The sequence below is a fragment of the Electrophorus electricus genome, chromosome 23 (genome assembly GCF_041902795.1).
Source record: "Electrophorus electricus isolate QZ-2024a chromosome 23, ASM4190279v1, whole genome shotgun sequence".
NCBI classification, from domain to species: Eukaryota; Metazoa; Chordata; class Actinopteri; order Gymnotiformes; family Gymnotidae; genus Electrophorus; species Electrophorus electricus.
The window spans coordinates 14,379,001-14,385,000 of NC_137519.1; the positions used below are offsets into that span (position 1 = coordinate 14,379,001).

The 6,000-nt window shown below is 43.6% G+C and overlaps 1 protein-coding gene and 1 long non-coding RNA gene across 3 annotated transcripts in view; one reads left to right on the forward strand and one right to left on the reverse strand.

Annotated features, from left to right (window-relative positions):
• nfatc3a (nuclear factor of activated T cells 3a) overlaps positions 1 to 6,000 on the reverse strand; it is a 54,540-nt gene that overhangs the window by 39,877 nt on the left and 8,663 nt on the right. The window lies entirely within an intron of this gene.
• The window catches only part of LOC113587329 (uncharacterized), an 8,858-nt gene continuing 7,230 nt past the window's right edge, over positions 4,373 to 6,000 (forward strand). The window contains exon 1 of the long non-coding RNA XR_003411726.3: positions 4,373 to 5,141. This is a non-coding gene — a long non-coding RNA (uncharacterized LOC113587329). The remainder of the gene's footprint in view (positions 5,142 to 6,000) is intronic.

A 6,000-nucleotide genomic window follows, 5' to 3' on the forward strand; every position in this document is an offset into this window, starting at 1 on the left:
TCTCTCTCTCTCTCTCCCTCTCTCTCTCTCTCTCGAGCCATCGCGCTCTCTCCCGCTCTCTCTTGAGCCATCGCTCCCTCGAGCCATCGCTTTCTCTCTCTCGAGCCATCGCCCTCTCGCTCCCTCTCTCTCTCGCCATCGCTTTCTCTCTCTCGCTCCCTCCCTCTCTCTCGCCATCGCTCTCCCCCCCTCCATCTCTCTCTCACTCTCTCGAGCCATCTCTTGCTCGCTCTCTCTCTGGGTGTGTCCCAAATCATCTTCCTCATCTCTTCAACCACTCTCCTCTTCCCTCACCCCTCAAACTTCATGAGCAAACAAGGACAGGAAAGGAGAAGACGAGAGATAAAAAGATGCAAACATCATCTTCATCATCTTCCAACATTCTGAATTTACTCTAACGAAGTCAAACCGAAGGAATCCTTCCACCAGAAATATGTAAGCCACCCCAAAGCTGCATCACTTGGATTTTTCTTAGGGGCTACTGGGTTGTTTTTGTTGTCTTTTTGTTGTTTTGCTGTTAAAGGAAAGGGAATATTACTTATATAGAACTGGTGTGTCACCCAGGGATGTACCCTCATCCTGAAAGGACATACTTGAATATCCTTCGTCATACTGTGGCCTACCCTCGTCTTCTTCAGTACCAGGACATGCCTGAGCATAGGGAATCTAGAAATATTTCCAGGTCAGACAAAGGAATATAGTGGAAGAAGAGTGGTTGAAACAAAATTAGACTCTTGGGACATACAGTCTCTCTCTCTCTCTCTCTCTCTGTATAAAGTCTGTTCATTAGAAGTGTTTTTGTGGCCATTGAAATATTGTGGTAACATTCATGTGTGGCGTCTCCTCTGAACAGCCACTGTAACCCAACAGTAAGCAGACTAGTAAAGAGACATGGAGATGGAGAAAAATGTAGGGTTTAATGATAGCATGTGCACGCATGCCTGTGTGTATACAAGTCCTGTATCTTTAAAGTCCTGTATCCTGTAAAGCTGAAGTAAACTTTACACACACGGACTCTAAGGACAGTGTGAGCTACATGATACCTGCTTACAGCCAAATGTTGAAGCCAGATGGGGAAAGCCCCTGGCCGAGAGCGAGCAGCCCCACCTGCCCCCAGATGATGGCAGAGGGGTCAGGTGAGCCAGGCCTTGTGTGGGGGTCCACATCTTAACTACCTCATTACACAGCATGGCGCAATATTAGGCTCTGACTGGTCTATAAGGCATACTGGAATCCCTTACATGTAAAACTGCCCATTTCAACAGCTAACCATTGTTAGGGGAGAATATTTTTAGTATACTTTTAGAAGGCTTATAACCGATAATGAAATAACTTTAGAAACATTATTTAGTGTCAAGTTATTGATTTTTTAAGCTATTAAGTAGCCAACTAATAACTGGAATATATTATTCAGTCATTACTACAAAACTGTTCCTTCTCAGGCAATAGAAGCCCTGAGTACACGCCTGTGGTTTATTTTGCGATACTGTCAGGCTCTCTGTATATGAAATTGCCTTTGATTTTATTCATTCTTTTAACATTTCTTGTGATTTTCACTGTATTTTTTACCGTTTTACATGTTCTTTTTCGTAACAGCGCTGTTGAGGTGGGGCAAAGACAGCCGTTGTATGCTGATGTCATCAAGCAGGAAATACAACTTGGGACAGAATAGATTTCATTACAGTCACATCACACCTGCATTCATTCCACAACAGGACAGGCAGTCTTAGCCCTGACTGCAGATACACACGCTCATGATACAGCAACAAGATTTGTCACTTCACAGAAAAACTGTAAAGACACCTGTAGCCCATTCATTAAGTCTTCATCATGTCTTGAAAATGAACAGCGTTAGCAGATGAAGGTCTAATGGAGCTGTTCTCAGATCAGCCTCCCAAACTCTAAAGTGTTGAGACGTCTCTGACCCAGCCTGCTTACAGCAGTCATTCAGTCCCACGTCACACTACTGATCCGGTTAAGAAGGCAAGCCAAGCTTTGTTATTCCTACGCTACTAACAGCAGGACATTGTTACAGCGCACCCCTCCATGGCCTGTCTGTGCAGCGTCATGACACACACACACACACGCACATGAAAAGAGGCTTTTAACGTTTCAATTCTACATTTAATCTGGCCAACGCCTGAGCGTTTGTGAGTGTGCAGGTCATCCCACAAGAACACTTCATACACAGTAGGGCATTGATTGACGGCATGCAGATTCATACACACTCCTGACCAGGAGATCAACCTCTTGGAACACAATTCAAATTTTTCCTCTTTACTCTGTTTTGCCCCTCGAAGATAATGTCATGCAAAACGTGTTTAAATTTTAAAGATTCCAGTGGAAATTTAAATAATTTTCAATTATGGAGATGTATACAGTGGACCACACAAACACACACAAAAATACTGTTTGGCTTGTGAAGTACAACCCTAACTTCCTCTCAAGGTCGATTCCTGAACTACATTACTTTCACAACATCCTGGCTTCTATACACATGTGTGTGTTTGTGCGCATGTGTGCACGGGTATGCACGTGTATGCGCGTGCACGCGCATGTCTGTGTATACACTTTTATTCTGTGGGGACAGGTGTATTCTAAGCCAGAGTTCCCGCAGTGAAGCAGCAGTCTCTCATTACCGGCAGGCTTCTCACACAGTTCCTGTGCTCTGTGCCGATGCCAAACTCCCCCACCATACTCTCTTCCACATCAAAAGGTGTCTAACCTACATTCAGAAGTTTTTCATTAAAAAGAGGGAAGGAAATAAACAAACAAATAAGAACTGCGTTTTAGTGACCATGCAGTGGCTGGGTAGAGATTCTCAGAGCAGAGTTTTTTCCCGTTCCTGTTTCTAAAAACTACTGGCGGAGTGCCTTCACTTCACTAAACACGGACTCGCTGACGCAGACATCAGACCTGCCCACACCCACAGGCCTCTCTACATATTGACTCACAACTGTGACCCTGCATTCAGCATCCAGGGTGTGCGCTTCCGTGCGCGTCCACGTCCCTATGTGACTGAGTGTGCCTGATCAGTCCATGCTGTATTCTGTGGGTCGATCAGACTGTGAGCTGAAACAGTACAGGCTGGACTCATTCTGAGGTCACCCCCCCCACTGGGGCTGCAATGGTCACAGTTCTTTCACAGCCTTTTTCCTTCAGTGCTAGGACTGCCTGTTGTTCACAAATGCCAGCTGCTTCTCTTTCAACACCGCCGAGTTCCCAGAGAACCACAACGTCCTGCCCGTTTGCCAGCGCGGTCGACCTCGCTAGAGCTGTGACATCGCTGATGTCGGATGTGCCACCCGACGGCAGCCTAAGCCAACAGGAACGTATGTTTGCCTTCTAAATAAAGCTGTCTGATTAAGGCCTCCTGTGCAGCAATAGCGCTAAAGGATAAACAAAGTCCAAGACGGCTGAGAGAGGCGACGCTCCGGGTCCGGCCCGTCCAAACTGAGCCTGCCACGGATGAGTTACTCCACATGACTCTCGACCTGTCCCTGTGGTCACTCACGATCTGTGCATGAGCCTTCTTCAGGACTCGTGAAACCTTTTGAGATTTTGAACATCGTCAAAATCGTCAGAAAACTGCCATCAAACTTTAATGCAGCCAAAATCATCTCTAATAAAAATGTTTTAATTATTAAACATTTTAATTATATTGAGCAGGCATCTCTACCCCAAACTCCAACCTCAAGCACCATCAGAAAGGTTCAGATCACAGCTTGTCACATAAAAAGGGGACGTCTATCTCAGCTCACGACCTCATCGTCAGCTCTGGGAGTTTCGCCAAAAAAAAAAAAAAAAAAAAAAAAAAAAAGAGTAACAGCATTGCACTGAGCACAGTCTAGGAACTGCAGAAAAAAAACACACACACACGAAAAGAGGCTTTTAACATTTCAATTCTACATTTAATCTGGTTGCTAAACAATCCAAAGCAAACAGTATTGCAAAGCCAAGGCAGGTTTATTTGTATAGCACTTACTCATACACAGGGGCAATTCAGTGTTTCATATAAAACACAGAACAACAATGAAGCTTATTGCATCCTAAAATCCATCACCTCAAGGTCTTTGCCAAAAATGTAAAAAAGCAAAATGTTACAAAAATAATGTATTAAACTAAAGTTAAATAAAGCTGATTTAAGCAGAAAATGAACTAAAGTTCATTCAATTAAAAAAAATGTTTAATATCCAATTAAAAGGGATAAAAAGTAATTATAATAGAATTAAATTAAAATGAGAATTAAAATAAATAAGATTAATAAAAGATAAAGTGCATAAACTCAAACATGGAAAGTGTTGAGATAGAAGATAAAGACAAATAAATAAAGAATTAAAATAAATAAAAATATATTGTAGTGCATAAAAGTCCTGCAGTGGTGCAGTGCTACAGGATGTGCGGGAACAGTGTTTAAGCTGAGACCACAGCCTGGCCAAAGAAAAACGGCTTTAGTTTAGCTTTAACCTCAGCAGTGGCGGGGTTCTTCCAACATCTTCTGACAACTGGTTCCATTTAGAAGCGTCATAACTAAACGCTGTAAAAATCATAATAGCTAAACGCTGCCTCTCCATGATGAGTCTGTAGCTTAGGCAGGACTAACTGAGTCATTCCTAATGATCTGAGGGTTCAGAACAGGTAGTAACCCTACAGCTATACTGGTCCTACACATGTATACAGTATTAAGTGACTTATAGACCAGTAATAATACCTTAAGGTCAACCCTGTAGTATACTGCTAGCCAGTGTAATGACTTCTCTTGATCCTGGTGAGATCTCTGAAGGGACAACCCCCTAAATGTGTACGCATACCTCGTGAAACTTCATCATCGTAAAAGTCATGACATTCCACGAGAACCCCACTGTGTTTGCAACAGAGATCTGTGTCAACACCTCTGACCCCCCATGCACCACAACCTCCCTCCACTGTCCGCATGGGGATGTGACGCTCTCTATTACACAACAGCACAGAAAGTGAATTGTGTAAGGTTGCCTTGGATACGGGGCGAAGGGAAGGAAGCAGGGTGACGCCAGAATGGACCGTGTCAGGACCGCGAGGATTTGCCTGCAGAGCTACGCGGCCCAGATTACTGACATATTACACCAGGGCTCAAGTGGACAGGGTTAGTGGAACACAATCAGGTAAGCCACCTTTCAAAATGAAACCCAAATGTCTAAAAAATCTATTCTTATACGTTTCACATTTTAAAAAATTGATAGACACGTCATTACATAAGATATTTAATTTCTTGCGCTTCAAGAAACACTGATACACAACAAATTTTATTTTAAAATTGTACACTAGACTGACAACTGGAATTTTATCAGTGCACTGGAATTCCTAATCAAATGGAAGAGTGTGAACTCAGAAATTAATTCAAACTCTGTTCTCCGACATGTTGTGTGTTTTCAAGAACAAGTTCAGACCACAACCGCATTGACTCCCCACAGAAAACACTGCTAAACATGTACCATGACCTGTGCTCAAAACAGCACACTGCTGAATGTTAAAGGAATCTGGAATCGGTAGCTGATTCCAGATCTCAACGTGAAAGTTACACAGCAACCTCATCCTCGGTCACCTCCTTAGCTGTGTCGACATGGCAGGCTGAAGCAGCCGCTTCTGAATTCACAACACCCCAACTCTCCGTTTTCCACTCGTAGGATGCTGAAGTCACCCGCGCATTAGTCCTGTACGAGAGGCTGGAATATTCCCGAGAGTGGGGCAGGGTGTTTCCGCTTTACCTCGCTGCACTTGGGGGTGATCGGGATATCTTACCGAAGGGTTATCTGAATAGTAATTAAGACCAACATGTTTGAACTAATCCTGCATGATTGGCCAGTAGTAAGATAATCATTTAACCATTTAGCTGCGAGGGTGGGGGAATTTGGATGGGGGGGGATTTTCTCGCTACAGGGGGCTGGTGAGAGGTACAAAACTAGGGGTATGCAAATATATTAGTGATGACTTATGCATTAGTGCCCGAAAGAAAGAAGAAGA